Here is a 17,362-nt window from a genome sequence, read left to right as displayed (position 1 = left end):
GTCACCTTTAGAAGGCACATTCTCTAGGTTCTAGATCAGGAAAAGTCTGACTATTAGGTGGTCATAGAAAATTCATTTTACCTCATAGAAGTACACTGTGGAAAATACATTGCAGCCCTGCAGTACCTACGAAGCAGAATTAAAAAGAGTGTGAGGTTGTATAGTTAAGGGCACAGGTCTTCCAGCATCTGTTTAATAAAGGGTCTCTTTCTTTCTTTGTTCTCCAGGAAAAGTGAACCTCATTCCATTAGAGTCAGCCATAATACTTGTGGCCAAGGAAGTCCAGTTGATTCAGTTACATTGCCAGTTAGGAACTGTTGCAGTTACTGAGCCTGATTGCAGGCTATACGTTGCAACCATTTTAATTCCTATAGAAAACACTTATTACTGAATATTCAACTCAGAATGTTCCACAAACAGCATTTTCAATTGAATTCTGCAATGTGAATCTGGTTCGTCTTTTTGTCCCCAAGAGTGTATAACGAACCAATTTTTTTTTTTTCTTTTAAAAAATACTCTAACAATTAGATCGCAAAAATTACTCCTGGCTCCTTTTGGAAATTAAAAAAAAAACCACACTCAGAATTGAGAACTGAGGTAAGGATAGACAGAAAGGAAAACAGGTTTAGTTGCGTCAAAATACTATCATGTCCTTACTTTATCTTATGGTTTTCACTCACATCTTGCAGAGAATCTTTTAAGGAGAAATTTTGGGTTAATTTGACTTTTTGGATGCCATCACATACTGATTAAGGAATATTTCCGCTATTTTTTCAGAGTTTTTAATCCCTGTTTTTCTAATATGCTTCACAAAGAAAAAAATGTGTTCAATTTAAAATGTCGGCAGGTGGCCCATGCTTATCTAAGATTTTGTCAGTTTTTTCCAAAACTGTGCATGTTTGTGACCTATGACTCTAAAACACGAATCTAGCTGAAGGCCCAGGGGTGGAGGCTTCTTGGATTGTGATGAGCACACTACTGAGATATTTCAATTCATTTCACTCGATCGAATGTAGCTAATTGTTGAATCCAATTCAACTCTGAACTCAATTCAGATTCTGTCTGGCTCAGTCAGACTAAGTCAACGTAATAGAATTTATTTTAGTTAATTGTCAGATCCAGTCTGACCACGGACACAGAAAAGTCTGGCCCATGATTCGTCAGCCTCCACCAATTCCCAGGTCATGTGCCTCTCTCAGCACAACACGTCATTTATTTTCAAAAGCCCAAATGTTCACAAATATCTACCTGCCCTCCACTCTATCAAATTCACTTAGTTGTGGAATCCAAATTGTTTCTGAACCCAGTTCAGATTCCATCTGATTCAATCCAACCAAGACCTTTTAACGCAATCCAATTCAGTAAAACAAGAAGAAGGAAAACAGAAGAATGGAACCTAAATGGCTACTCCCATAAACTGGGAGAGCTCAGGACAAAAACCTAGTGAGACAGGAGGGAGAGAGATTGGAAGACAACTCCCAGATTGTGAGAAATCACAGGACTGAAAGGGTAATGACAGGTATTTGTGTAGCCTTTTCCTGCTCCAGGGGTCATGGGAAGGTATTCTCCAGATCTTGTGGCTTTGCCAAAATAGTTAAAAAAAAAAAAAAACAAAAACTGAGACAAGTTAAACTTAACAAGTTGACTTCAGCTAGAAAAATGTTCTAGAACCAGGCAGCACTCCAACTCCAAACTTAAGATGGTTTGGAAAGCCCTCTCCCTCACAGTGTGAGGAACTCCATTTACAACCAGAAAAACAGGAAATGACATGCAGAGATTGCCTGATTGGTGTAGTTTGGTATTTACCTTACTGAGTCATAATTTACCAGCCTGCAGTCTGGAATTGGCTGAGGGTGGAACTGTGATAGGCTGATGTTGGGAGAAATCCTATTTCTTGGCTGACAGCAGTGAACATCTCAAGTGTGTAATGAAAACTTGTGGGGAAGAGTGTTCTGCTTTGGCTACCTTGGAAAGTAAACAACTGCCCCAAATTGACTCAGTGTTACCAAGGGAACCCGTATAGGAATCTGGTGGTCTGATCCCCCGTGGCACATTGTGATTGGGGAAGAAGCCTATAAAATGTATAGCTGTTCCTGCAATAAACGAGTTTGCAGGCTGCTCACCACAAGCCTGCTCCTACCCAACTCCCGGAGTCTGGGTCTTGACTCCAGCCCTTACCCCGTGTATGAGCTAGGCTAGCACAAGAGAAACTATAGGCTGAAGCTCAGCTGGTTAGTTACAAAGGTAGACAAATAGGTAACGTTCCAACATGCTGGTACGTACAACTTGTAATTAATCATATACTGAGGTCACTTTTGGCTACATTTATTGTTTAAGTTTGGTAAAAGCGACACCAAATGAAATTTAAATTAATGTCAGCAGAGAAAACAATACATGAACCATACATCTCACTCACATTTTTAACACCTATGACAGCAAAAAGTTTCTAACCAATAAGAAAAAAAATTCCAATATAAGATAGACAAAGCAATATATGTAAATTCATCACAATATTATATAAAATGTTAAATATTAAAATACTTAAGTTTATAATTGCAAAATTGTGCAGTTATGAAAATAATTCCAATTCAAACAAAAAAGTTATACTACTTGGTAATTATACATATTTTGATACCTAATATTAGGAATAGTTAAAAACAGTATTCAGATCTTGTAAAACTTCTATAAACAACTTACTCAACACCACTCCTGTACAGCCACATCAATGTTCATAGCTGCTCAATTCACAATAGCCAGATTGTGGAACCAACCTAGATGTCCTTCAATTGATGAATGGATAAAGAAACTGTGGTATATATATACAATGGAATATTACTCAGCCATAAAGAATGATAAAATTATGGCATTTGCAGGCAAATAGATGAAATTGGAGAATATCATGATAAGTGAGATAAGCCAATCTCAAAAAACCAAAGGACGAATGATATCGCTAATACATGGATGATGACACATAATGGGGGGTGGGAGGGGTTAGTGTGAGGGTTAGAGATAGGGTTAGGGAGGGGGCAAGAATGGAGGAAGGAAGGACTGTATAGAGGGAAAAGAGGGGTGGAAGGGGTGGGGGGAAGGGAAAAAATAACAGAATAAATCAAACAACATTACCCTATGTAAATTTACGATTACATAAATGGTATGCCTTTACGCCATGTACAAACAGAGAAACAACATGTATCCCATTTGTTTACAATAAAAAAAAAAGAACGTCATTGGTATTTTGATGGGACCATACTTCAGTTTTAATACACTATAATTTTTAGAGGCCCTATAGTGCTATAACCATAGCTTTTACATTAATTTTTTTTCAAATCCAATAAATAATAGAAACACTTTAAAAAAAAAGACCACTCCTATAGAGAATGTAATGTATAAATACAAATTTTAAAAACTGTAGTAGCAAAATTTGAAAGCAAGCTAAATGTTTAATAATAGGAAATAGTTAAATAAATTCAATATATCTATGTAGTAGAAACATCCTACTCTTTAAAAAAGTATTTTCCAAAGGCATTTAGTGTTTGAAGGAGCACACTTAGAATATGTGGTTATGTATTGAATATGTTTTCAAATATTTTAATGTAACATGTTTGCATAAAATTCAGCAAAATGTTAACAGTGAATTTGACTTATAAATTTAAAGAATGAGTAGGTAGACCAGATGGGTAGATAAATAAATAGTCAGGTAGGTAGACTGATAGAGACAGATAGAAAGAAAAATGGGTAATTGGCAAGAGCGATTGCTGGAGTTAAAACAGGAAGTTTTCTGAATTTGTAAGTAATAATAAAATACTCTAACTTTTAGTAAAGTCACTGAACACATGAATTAATATTCTCTTACCTTCCTTTTCAATGTTTTAAAAAAATTGTTTTAGAAAACTGTAGACAAGTAAATTCATAATAGATATTTAATTTCATATTAATTATAAATATGCAGTATACATTTAATCACCTGCAGCTGACAGTTGAATAAATCAAAAAAGAAAAATTTTCATGTAAAAGTCATTTTATGGGAATTATCTCATTAATAGGATCTATTCCCAGCATTTCCTCTCTTCCAAAGTCTCTCTCTGTGTGTGTGTGTGTGTGTGTGTGTGTGTGTGTGTGTGTGTGTAGAATGTGGTAGTTGCTGCTCAAAGGAGTAAGACGAAATTTCTATTTTCAAAAGATTATAATCCAACTGTAAAGAAATACTTTTTTATTATAAGTTTACTTATAATAAAAATGTTTATGAACTGCTATAAAAATGGAAAATTGATCTTTGGAAAAAAAGTAATAGGCAGGGTCAGGAGGTGCTCAGGCCAGAAGGGACCTGTAAAGGATATCCTCCTTTCCCATTTGCCAACAACGTAACATTACAGAATGCATTTAGAGTCTTGTTTTTAGTCTGATATAGTATGGGTGTTGGATGGTGTTGGAGTTATAGGAAAAAGGGAGGAAATAAGTCTGCAAAACTAGTTTTTGACAGGAGTTAAATTTCTCTAAACAATTATTTGAACTTCCTATTATCAACAATAAGCAACTACTGAAAATTTTGTTTCAGTTGGATAATGTTAGCAATACAGAAAACATGATTGCAGAGAGAAAAGAGAAGCAAGAAATCAGGAGTCAAAAATATATGCAGTAGTTGATGAAATTCTAGTCAGAGGAAAGAGAGTACAGGAAAAATTAAAGAGAACTTTTTGCAGGCATAATTATAATGATTTGTAATATATTTGGTTGCCAGTTTTGTATATATACATACATATATGCATATATATATATATATATATATAGAGAGAGAGAGAGAGAGAGGACCAATGGAAATCAGGGCAGAGAAGCATCTAAGGTAAACTGTAGTAAGGATGCTAAAGCCATTTTCTCCAATTAAAACTAACAATGCCTGCAAGGATCTCTCCAGTGGCTTTCAGTGTTAAAAGTATTTCACTACACTTATCATTTACAGTGAGTACAAGACAAATAAAATAAAACTGAATGGATAAAGAAAATTTGGTTTATATACACAATGGAATATTACTCAGTCATAAAGAAGAATGACTTCATGATATTTGCCAATAAATGGATGCATCTGTAGACTATCATGCTATGTGAAATAAGCCAATCCCCAAAAACGAAAAGTCAATTTTTTTTGCTGATATCTGTCTTTCTGATATGTTTTTGCTGATGGATTTTTGCTAATAAGATGGGGGTGAGAATAGAAATTCAGTAGATTAGACAAAAGGGAATGAAGGGAAAGGAGGAGGCATAGGAAAAGGAAAGATAGTGAAATAAATCTGACATGATTTTTCCATGTACATATATATATGAATACACCACAGTGAATCTTACCATCACGTACATCCACAAGAATGAGGTCCTAATTAGAAAAAGATATATTCCATGCTTTTATAATTATATCAAATGGATTCTATTGTCATATATAACCAAAAAATATACCAATAAAATATTTTAAGAAACTGGCTCAACTATGTACTCATGTGAATAAAGTCGAAAGCCATTAAGTCTTTCTGAATGATAACCACACCTGTCTAAATTACTGTTGCAAACAAATGAACAAATTAATGAAAGCCTTCGACTAAATTTACAAATTGTGAAAAGTAAGGCCATGAATGGTTCTTGATGGTATTTCCATCCTTATATAGGAACACAAAAGTGTAACGGGAGTAAATAAGTTTTACAGTAAGATTTGAAAGACAGTGCCAATAACAGATTTTGATTTCTATCAATAATAATAGAGAACATGTAACAGAGTGGTCACATTCTACACTGCTGGATTTTGTTTTAAAATGCTACTATTGGCTATTGCAGAGATCAAATTCTTAGAAAAGGTAAATTATAAAGACACAAACTGAAGGAAGTTTTAAAATTTTCCATTAGGAGAAATAAAAATTTAATGCTCATTTTCTACATCACAGGCAGCAGAAACTTTCCTATGAGAGACTCTTTTTAATTTGAAAATGATATTTCTATGAGAAAAGATGTCATCTTCATGTATGGTTTTATGTAATATATTGAAGTGTTAAATGATGTGCAAATTGTCTTGGTTTTCAAATAGAAGGTACTAAGTAATGGAGAAATATATTGATTTGCTGCTATTCGAAAGAGGGAAAAAACAGCATTAAGGAATTTTGAATGGGTGAAAAAGCACAGGTGGTTTTTTGTACCTTCAATGTTAACAGGTATCTTAGGAAAATCAAGATGCTATTTCTCTTTTGCAATATATAATCCGAAGGAAAGATTAGATATTTCTAGGAAATGAATGGAAATTATATTATTAAGTGACTCTGAAAAAAGAAATGAAAGAATTCTGAAGCACTGTCATCAGGCATTTCTTTGTCCCAAAGTTTAGGCATGAGAACGCTCAATGTACAGATTTTAACTCCAGTCTTTTTGGGATGTAGTTCACATAAACACAGCACTCGGTATTGTATGCAATAATTAGGGGAAAGAATTACATGTGCTTGTTTATAATACCTACAAGGGTTTTTCAACTGCCTCGTTGACACAGTAACCCTAACTTCATGTCATGAACTATTGTAAATATTGTGAATAGGATGTAAAAGGAAACACAACCATTCCTGCTCTCCTGAAGTTCAAGTTCAGGAATGGATGACTTACACTCAAGCATCGCATCCCTGATAAAGTGCCAGAGAGTGTTTCTTCAACACTCTGATAAAAATCAATAACTCAATTCCCCATTCTATCAAATAGTATTAATTCTTCCATGTAGCCTTTGCCACTCTTGATAAAGTTAGGTCTCTTTGCAACATTTATCTTCACACGTTCTAGGTGCTTCCAAACTCCAAGTCTCAGATGAAAACAGGAATAAAATCTTGAACGTGTTCTAAGTTCCTTATGGAAATGGGTTAGCCTACTGCCTGGATGTGCAATCCTATTAGGAACTTAGCATTTCACAACAGAATGTCAATTCAGCTGCCTGAGTGTCTGAAATGTAAAACATATGGATCGTTTTATCAACAACACAAAATATTGGCATTTCAGACACACATTAAAAATGTCAATCATAAATTAACTGTGATGCCAAAAACTTGCTTGAGACATCTGATATTTAAAAGAATTTAAAAGATATATGAAGCATCCGTTTCTCTTCTCAGGCAATCATGAAATCGAAGCTCAGATTTTCATTTAGTTTCCCAAATTATATGACTTGAAGGGACAGAGAATTTGCTCTTTCTCTTACACCATTATTCCTGTACTTTCAGAGAATGAAATTTGATGGTTTAAAGACTGCTGTTCATAAATATTTATACATTTAGTGACTACCATTATACCAGTATAAATATAAAAACATATGAGATAACAAACTTGCTTTTTTTCATAACAGAATGGATTATAGCCAAAACCCTCAGCTCTACTCAGACTAACATAACTTTGAATTGCTCCATTTTTACTAATAAGCTCTATCTTCTTAGGTCAATTTCACTGCCTTCCAAAATATCAACATTCTTGTTTATGGAATAGGGATTGATGGCATGTGCCTCTGACACAGAACTCTCTACACAATAAGAAAAATAATACTTTAGAAGGCTCAGCATTGAACACAATGCGTGGGAAGTAGCTATAGTGATTATGGTCATCAAGTACTGATTCTTGTTAAGGATCCTTTCTTTTTAACTTATAATTTTGAGACAACTGTAGATTAATATGCAATTTTAAGAGATAAATTGGTGAGTCAGATGTGGTGGTGCAGGCCTGTAATCCTGGTGACTCTGGAGGCTGAGGCAAGAAGATTGGAAGTTTGAGGTCATCCTGGGCAATTTACTGAGACTCTGTCTCAAAATAAAATAAAATAAAATAATACTAAGAGTTGGTTGAATGACACTGGGTTCAATTCCCAGTATACTCCTAAAAAATAAGTTGGAGAAATTCCATATAACTATTGCCCAGGTTCCCCTCTGTGAACAACTTGCATAAATATGTGATTCATAAGAAGGAAACTGGCACAGATAAGATCAGTGAGGTTTTCCAGATTTCAGTGTTTTCACATACATCCATTTGTGTAGTTTATGTGTGTACTTGTTTCTATGAACATTTTAAATTGACCTGCTAGAGGTTTCAAGATGGCGGACTAGAGGGTGGCTGCATTTCATGTTGCTCCAGGACTCAGGATTCAAAAGAGGAGATATTGAGAGACTTGGGACCAACTCAAAGCAGCCGGGTGAGTCTCTCCCATTGGGGAGGCGTCCCGGATGGGGCAGTAGTCCCGGAACGCAGGGAACTTTGTGAAGTAGACCTGCCCGGCGAGACACCCCTTCCCCCGCTGCAGCAGTGAACTCGGACAACTGGGAGCATCATAGAGGAGGTCGCTCAGCACAGCGCTGGGACTCAGAGCAACCACTGGGGATCCGGTGGCTGCCCAGGGGAGGGGCAGCGAGGAGAGCTGTGTGAACTCAGAACACCAGGGCCTGCCCTGAGGAGGAGGAGGAGGAGTGTGGCTGCTTGGATTCGGAGTGACTACACCAGAGCTACAGGTGGTTGCCAGAGGAGGGGCTGCGTGGCGAGCTGTTTGGACTCAGACCACTTCTGAACACTGGGGCCTGCACTGAGGAGTAGGAGAAGGAGCACGGCGGGTTGTTTGGACTCGCAGTGACTGCATTAGAGCTCCAGGCGGCTGCTCAAAGGAGGAGGCGATTGGTGAGTTGTTTGGACTTAAAGCGACCAACCGCTCCTGAACAGGGGGGCTGCCTGGAGGAGGAGCACGGTGGTCGCTTGGTCTCGAGTGGCCACACCAGAGATCCGGGAGGCTGCCCAGAGGAGGCGTGCAGCGGGTCACGTGGATTCAGAGGCACTCAGAGGTACCGCTCCTGAACACCCGGGGGGGTGTTACCTGGAGGAGGAAGAGGAACGGGGCGGGTCACTTCGACTCGGAGTGATTGCCCAGGGCTACGGGCAGTTGGTGGGAGGAGGAGGCACGCAGTGAGTTGTTTGGACTCATAGTGACCGTACCGGAACACCGGGCGGCTATCTGGAGGAAGAGGCGTGAAGCAGGTCTCTGGGACTCAGAGCGATTGTACGGGGCCCCAGGTGGCGGCTCAGAGGAGGGGCCACATAGCCAGGCGATTAGGTGCAGAGCAGGGTCCCAGGATCTAGGAGGTTTCTTGGTGGAAGAGCCGCACAGAGACACACTTAGGGATGGAGCAAAGGTACCAGGACTGCGGGCAGATTCTCTGAGGAGGGGCAGGCTAAGGAGATTCATCCGCGAAGGGTGAGGCTCCCAGGCCCAGGAGGTAGGTTCGGGCCCCTGGAAACTTTGCAGAGGAAGGCAGCCCAGCCCAGGTGGTAGCTGTAAATTGAGGGGAACCTCTAGGAGGGGAACTGACCAGCGAGACCTCCCCACCGGGTGAGTCTTCCCTGCTGGGTGAGGTTTCCCCACAAGGATGGTAAAACCAGAGACACAGGCCCAAACAGGCCTTGCCTTAGCCCGCAGCTTAGTACCCCTTTGGATGACCATTGGTCAGCAAGTGGAGGCACCTCTGCCCACTAGCAGGGAATATACCCCACCTGAAGGCCACCACTCCTAGAGAGGCAGCTTCCTTGTGGAGCACCGCATTATCAACTTCCTCCAAGACTTCAGCCTACTGAAGGCTAAGGGGGGATATATATAGAAATCTTCAGGGACATTGTAAGTCAATAGAGGAAATCTGCAATATCTCAGCGGTCCACTGATACCTGAACAATATGAGAAAACAAGGAAAGAAAAAGGCACAAACAAATCTAGATGTTAAATCAATAAAACCCAATGACAGCATGGCAGAAGAAATGACAGAAAAGGAGTTCAGAATGTACATAATTAAAATGATCAGGGAAGCAAACGATGAGATGAAAGAGCAAATGCACACACAGAATGATGAGATGAAAGAGCAAATGCAGGCATTGAGTGATCGCAACAATCGACAGTTAAAAGAGCAAATACAGGAAGCAAAAGATCATTTCAATAAAGAGTTAGAGATATTGAAAAATAAAACCAAACAGAAATACTTGAAATGAAGCAAACAATAAACCAAATTAAGAACTCCATAGGAAGCATATCCAGTAGGATAGAACACCTGGAAGACAGAACCTCACACGTTGGAGACAAAACATTTAACCTTGAAAACAAAGTTGAACAAACAGAGAAGATGGTAAGAAATCATGAACAGAATCTACAAGAACTATGGGATATAATGAAAAGGCCAAATTTAAGAGTTATTGGGATTGAGGAAGGCCTAGAGAAACAAAGCAAAGGAATGAACAATCTATTCAATGAAATAATGTCAGAAAATTTTCCAAATCTGAAGAATGAAATGGAAAATCAAGTTCAAGAGGCTTATAGTACTCCAAATACACAAAATTACAACAGACCCACATCAAGGCACATTAGTATGAAAATACCTAACATACAAAATAAAGACAGAATTTTAAAGGCTGTGAGAGAAAAGAACCAAATTACATTCAGGGGGAAAGCAATACGGATATCAGCAGATTTTTCAATCCAGACCCTAAAAGCTAGAAGGGCCTGGAAAAACATTTTTCAAGCCCTGAAAGAAAATGGATGCCAACCAAGAATCTTATACCCAGCAAAACTTACCTTCAAATTTGACAATGAAAAAAAATCTTTCCATGATAAACAAAAGCTAAAAGAATTTACAAAAAGAAAGCCAGCATTACAGAACATCTCAACATAATATTCCATGAGGAAGAGATGAAAAACAAAGAAGAAAATCAGCAAAGGGAGGAATTATCCTAAAGGAATTGTCAAATAAAGGAGGAACCAAGTTGTGTCAAATAAATAAATAAATAAAATTTAAAAAATGAACCAAATGACTGGGAACCAAATCATATCTCAATAATAATCGTGAATGTTAATGGCCTGAATTCATCAATCAAAAGACATAGACTGGCAGGGTGGATTAAACAGAAAGATCCAACAATATGTTGCCTACAAGAGACTCACCTCATAGAAAAAGATACCCATAGACTAAAAGTGAAAGGATGGGGAAAAACATACCATGCACATGGACTCAGCAAAAAAGCTGGAGTATCCATCCTAATTTCAGATAATGTGGACATCAAGCCAAAGTTAGTCAGAAGGGATAAAGAAGGTCATTTCATACTGCTTAAGGGAAGCATAAATCAGCAAGATATAACAATCATAAACATCTATGCCCCAAACAGTGGCTCATCCATGTATGTCAAACAAATTCTTCTCAATTTCAGAAACCAAACAGACCACAACACAACAATACTAGGTGATTTTAACATGCCTCTCTCACCACTGGACAGATCTTCCAGACAAAAATTGAACAAAGAAACCATAGATCTCAATAACACAATCAATAATTTAGACTTAACGGACATTTATAGACTATACCATCCAACCAAGAGTGAATACACTTTCTTCTCAGCAGCACATGGATCCTTCTCTAAAATAGACCATATATTATGCCACAAAGCTAATGTTAGCAAATACAAGAAGATAGAGACACTACCAAGTATTCTATCAGATCATAATGGATTGAAGTTAGAAATAAATGGAAGAGTAAAACACAGAAACTATTCCAACATCTGGAGATTAAACAATATGCTATTATATGATGAATGGATAACAGAAGATATTAGGAAGGAAATTAAAAAATTCTTAGAGTTAAATGAGAACAAAGACACATCATATCAAAATCTCTGGGACACTTTGAAAGCGGTACTTAGAGGGAAATTTATTTCATGGAGTGCATTTAACAAAAGAAGTAAAACTCAACAAATAAACGACCTAACACTACAGCTCAAAGCCCTAGAAAAAGAAGAACAGACCAGCACCAAAAGTAGTAGAAGACAGGAAATAGTTAAATTCAGACAGAGCTGAAATCAATGAAATTGAAACAAAAGAAACAATACAAAAAGTTGACAAAATAAATAGTTGGTTCTTCGAAAAAATAAACAAAATTGATAAACCTTTAGCCACACTAACAAAGAGAAGACGAGAGAAAACCCAAATCACTAAAATTCGGAATGAACAAGGAAATATCACAACAGACAGGATTGAAATACAAAATATAAGTAGAAGCTATTTTGAAAATCTATACTCCAACAAAATAGAAAATTTCAAAGACATCAATAGGTTTCTAGAGACATGAGAATTGCCTAAACTGATCGAGGAGGACATACACAATTTAAATAGACCAATTTCAAATACTGAAATAGAAGAAGTCATCAAAAGCCTGCCACCAAAGAAAAGTCCGTGACCAGATGGGTTCTCAGCCGAGTTCTACAAAACCTTTAAAGAAGAGCTCATTCCAATACTTCTCAAAGTATTCCATGAAATAGAAGAGGAGGGAACCCTCCCAAAATCATTCTATGAAGCCAATATCACACTGAACTAAATCAGACAGAGACTCATCAAGGAAAGAAAATTTCAGACCAATATCCTTAAAGAACTTCTACGCAAAAATTCTCAACAAAATTTTAGCAAATCGCATACAAAAATAAATTAAAAAGATAGGGCACCATGATCAAGTGGGTTTTATCCCAGGGATGCAAGGTTGGTTCAACAACAGGAAATCAATTAATGTAATTCACCATATCAATAGACTTAAAGTCAAGAATCACATGATTATTTCAATAGATGCAGAAAAAGCATTTGATAAAATACAGCACCCCTTCATGCTCAAAACACTAGAAAAAATAGGGATAGTGGGAACATTCCTTAACATTGTAAAGGCCATTTATGCTAAGTCCATGGCCGATATCACTCTAAATGGTGAAAAATTGAAAGCATTCCCCTTAAAAACTGGAACAAGGCAGGGATGCCCTCTTTCACCACTTCTATTCAACATCGTTCTTGAGACTCTAGCCAGAGCAATTAGACAAACCAAAGAAATTAAAGGGATACGAATTGGAATAGAAGAACTCAAACTATCCCTGTTTGCTGATCACATGATTATATATTTAGAGGAACCCGGAAATTCCACCAGAAAACTCTTAGAACTCATACGTGAATTCAGTAAAGTGTCAGGTTACAAGATCAATGCTCATAAATCCAATGCATTTTTATACATAAGTGATGAATCTTGAGAAAGAGAAATTAGGAAAACTACCCCATTCACAATAGCCTCAAAAAAAATAAAATACTTGGGAATCAATCTCACAAAAGAGGTGAAAGACCTCTACATGAGAACTACAGAACACTATAGAAAGAAATTAAAGAAAACCTTAGAACATGGAAAGATCTCCCATGTTCTTGGATAGGAAGAATTAATATTGTCAAAATGGCCATACTACCTAAAGTGCTATGCAGATTCAATGCAATTCCAAATAAAATCCCAATGACGTACCTTACAGAAATAGAGCAAGCAATTATGAAATTCATCTGGAAGAATAAGAAACCCAGAATAGCTAAAGCAATCCTTAGCAGGAAGAGTGAAACAGGGGGTATTGCAATACCAGAACTTCAACTCTAGTACAAAGCAATAGTAACCAAAACGGCATGGTATTGGTACCAAAATAGACAGGTAGATCAATGATACAGAATAGAGGACACGGACACAAACCCAAATAAATACAATTTTCTCATACTAGACAAAGGGGCCAAAAATATGCAATGGAGAAAAGATAGCCTCTTCAACAAATGGTGCTGGGAAAACTGGAAATCCATGTGCAACAGAATGAAATTAAACCCCTATCTCTCACCCTGCACAAAACTCAACTCAAAATGGATCAAGGACCTCATAATCAGACCAGAGACCCTGCATCTTATAGAAGAAAAAGTAGGTCCAGATCTTCAACATGTCGGCTTAGGACCAGACTTCCTTAACAGGACTCCCATCACACAAGAAATAAAAGCAAGAATCAATAACTGGGATGGATTCAAACTCAAAAGCTTTCTCTCCGCAAAGGAATCTATCAGCAATGCGAAGAAAGAGCCTACAGAGTGGGAGAATATCTTTGCCAATCATACTTCAGATAGAGCACTAATCTCCAGAATCTATAAAGAACTCAAAAAACTCTACTCCAAGAATACAAATAATCCAGTCGACAAATGGGCTAAGGAAATGAATAGACACTTCACAGAAGAAGATCTACAAGCAATCAACAAACATATGAAAAAATGTTCAACATCTCTAGTAATAAGAGAAATGCAAATCAAATCTACCCTAAGATTCCATCTCACCCCAATTTGAATGGCGATTATCAAGAATACAAGCAACAACAGGTGTTGGTGAGGATGTGGGGAGAAAGGTACACTCATACATTGCTGCTGGGGCTGCAAATTAGTGCAGCCACTCTGGAAAGCAGTGTGAAAATTCCTTAGAAAACTTGGAATGGGACCACCATTTGACCCAGCTATCCCACTCCTTGGCCTATACCCAAAGGACTTAAAATCAGCATGCTACAGAGATACAGACACATCAATGTTCATACTGCTCAATTCACAATAGCCAGATTGTGGAACCAACCTTGATGCCCTTCAATTGATGAATGGATAAAGAAACTGTGGTATATATATATACAATGGAATATTACTCAGCCATAAAGAATGATAAAATTATGGCATTTGCCGGCAAATGGATGAAATTGGAGAATATCATGCTAAGTGAGATAAGCCAATCTCAAAAAGCCAAAGGACAAATGATATCACTAATAAGTGGATGATGACTCATAATGGGGGGAGGGAAGGGTTAGTTTTAGGGTTAGAGTTAGGGTTAGAGAGGGGGGCAAGTATGGAGGAAGGAAGCACTGTATAGAGGGAAAAGAGGGGTGGGAGGGGTGGGGTGAAGGGAAAAAATAACAGAATGAATCAAACAACATTACTCTATGTAAATTTATGATTACACAAATGGTATGCCTTTACGCCATTTACAAACAGAGAAAAAACATGTATCCCATTTGTTTACAATAAAAAAATAAATAAATAAAAAATAAATTAAAAAAAAAAAAGTTGTAATCACATTTTAAAGCCACTCCCCCAACCACCTCTTTACACTGTTACACCAGGGACCAAGCCCCAACATGAGCTTTGGTGAGAACAAATCATATTCAAACCGTAGCACTGTTGGAGTTAATCATTGATCTATTTTTGTTTTAATTGCCTTAGCTGGGTAATTTTCTACACACACAAAAAAAAAACAAAAAATAAATAAATTGACCTGCTATATGTGCACCCTTATGGTGGAGAGTACCAGGAGTCAATACAAAATATACACCATGTGCAATGATCAAATCAGGTTAATCAGCATATCCATTCCTTCAGACACTTAATAAATTTTATGTTTTATGAAACCAGATTATTTTGTTACTTTGAAATATATAACAATTTGTTGTAGACTCGTGTTTTCCTTCAATGTGGGAGATCATCAGAACTCATCCTTCCTGTTTAACTTTTTTTTGGAACACATTATTATAAATCAGGCCCTCTGCTTCCACCCTCCTCTTCCTAGTCCCTAGTGAGCACTGGTCTACTGTGTTCTATCAGGTCATTTATTTTAGCTTCCACAAATGAGTGAGGGTATGGAGAATTTGTCTTACTGTACCTGGCTTATTTCACTAAATGTGAGGTACTCCAGTTCCATCCATGTTGCTGTAGATGACAGTATTTCATTCTTTGTAATGAATGAATAGTAATCTATTTTATAAATGTAACCACATTATCTTTTTGTATTCAATCATTAGTGAAATTTAAGTCAAACCCAAAATGAGATATTATCTCACTCTAGTTAGAATGACCATTGTCATGAAAAGACAATAAATAAATGCTGGTGAGGGAGAAAAGAGACTTTTCTTCCCCCGCTTTGCAATGCTAGGGATCAAACCCAGGACTTAAGGCATGCCAGGCAAAGGCTTTACCACTGAACTGTATTCTCAGCCCCAAGAAAGGGGAAATCTTGTACTCTGAGGGTGGGAATGTAAATAAGTACAAATATTTTGGAAAAGAGTGTGGAGATTCCTCAAAAAAATCTAAAAATAAAGCTACAGTAGGATTCGGCAATATCACTGTGGGAATATATCCAAAGGAAATGAAATCATCACATCAGAGAGACACCTACACTTCCATGTTCAAAGCATAAAGCTTGCTCTTGCTGCCTTTTTATATAGTGACACTTATCTGTCCCTGTTCCCTTCCCTAACACTTGGCAATCATCAATCTCGGTGATATTGTTAAGATTGCCGTAGACATGTAAACCACACATGATATATTCATATTTTTTGCACTTGGCATAATTCACTTAAAACCCATTCACATTTTGTATTTGAGACTGAGTAGTATTTCCAGCGTCTGGATGAACCACAGAATATTTAAGTTTAGTTGCTCCCAAAATTGAATATTAATACTTAGGTCAGTTAGACACATACTCTGCATTCTGACCAGCCATTTGTGAGGATCTGGTCTCCCCAGTCTTAAGGTGTGTGAGGCAATCACTGTTTATTTCAACTATTATGATATGTGAATAAAGAATATAATTGTGTTTTTAATTTGAATCTTCCTGATTGTTTGCAATGTTGACCATATTTTCATGCACTTATCTGATATCTGTATACGTTTCAATGAAATGTATTTTGTCCTTTGTCAGCTCTCTAATTCCATATTGGATTTTTTTGTGATTGACTGGAGAGATCTCCACATAAGCCGGATTTACTTATCTTTGATCTGTGACGTCCAAGTAATAATTTTTTATGTCTATAGCTTCACTTTTATTCTTTTCACAAAGGCCCTTTTAAATGATTGATGAAATCCAATTTATCAATTTTTACTTTTATTGATCTCACTTTTTGGAACAAATCTAAGAACTCATCAGCCATCTCTAATTTCAAAGAATTTCTCATATGTATTCTTATAAACATTTTACTGTGCTATCTGGAATTAAACCCATCAACTATTTTGAATTATTTTTTGTATTAAGATGTGATGTCTAGGTTTAAATGGTTTTGTTGTTGTTGATGTTATTGATTTGCCTATGAACAGCCAAATGCTTCAACAAATTTTGATGCAAAGGTTCTACTTCTTCCATGAAATTGCTTTTGCATTTTTGTCATTCCCAAATAAGCACACATTTATAGGACTACTTCATTCTGCTCTCTTCTGTCTCACCAATGCATGTGATTTTTCCTCCACCAAACCCACACTTTCTCCATTACAATCTGTAGAGTAAGACCTATTTTCAGGGAAAGCAATACAATGATTCCACCCATTTAATTCCCATTAATAATAATAATAATAACAATAACAATAATAGCTCTTCCAAGTCCTGTGTCTTCCCATACAATTTAGGAGAAATTTCTCTGGACTACAAAACCCTGGCTGGGATTTTGGTAGGAATTGTGTTAAACCATTTAGTCCTGTAGAAAGGACTTATCATCT

This window comes from Sciurus vulgaris (assembly GCF_902686455.1).
Source record: "Sciurus vulgaris genome assembly, chromosome: 9".
In the NCBI taxonomy this organism is placed as follows: domain Eukaryota; kingdom Metazoa; phylum Chordata; class Mammalia; order Rodentia; family Sciuridae; genus Sciurus; species Sciurus vulgaris.
This window is presented reverse-complemented; position numbering follows the sequence as displayed.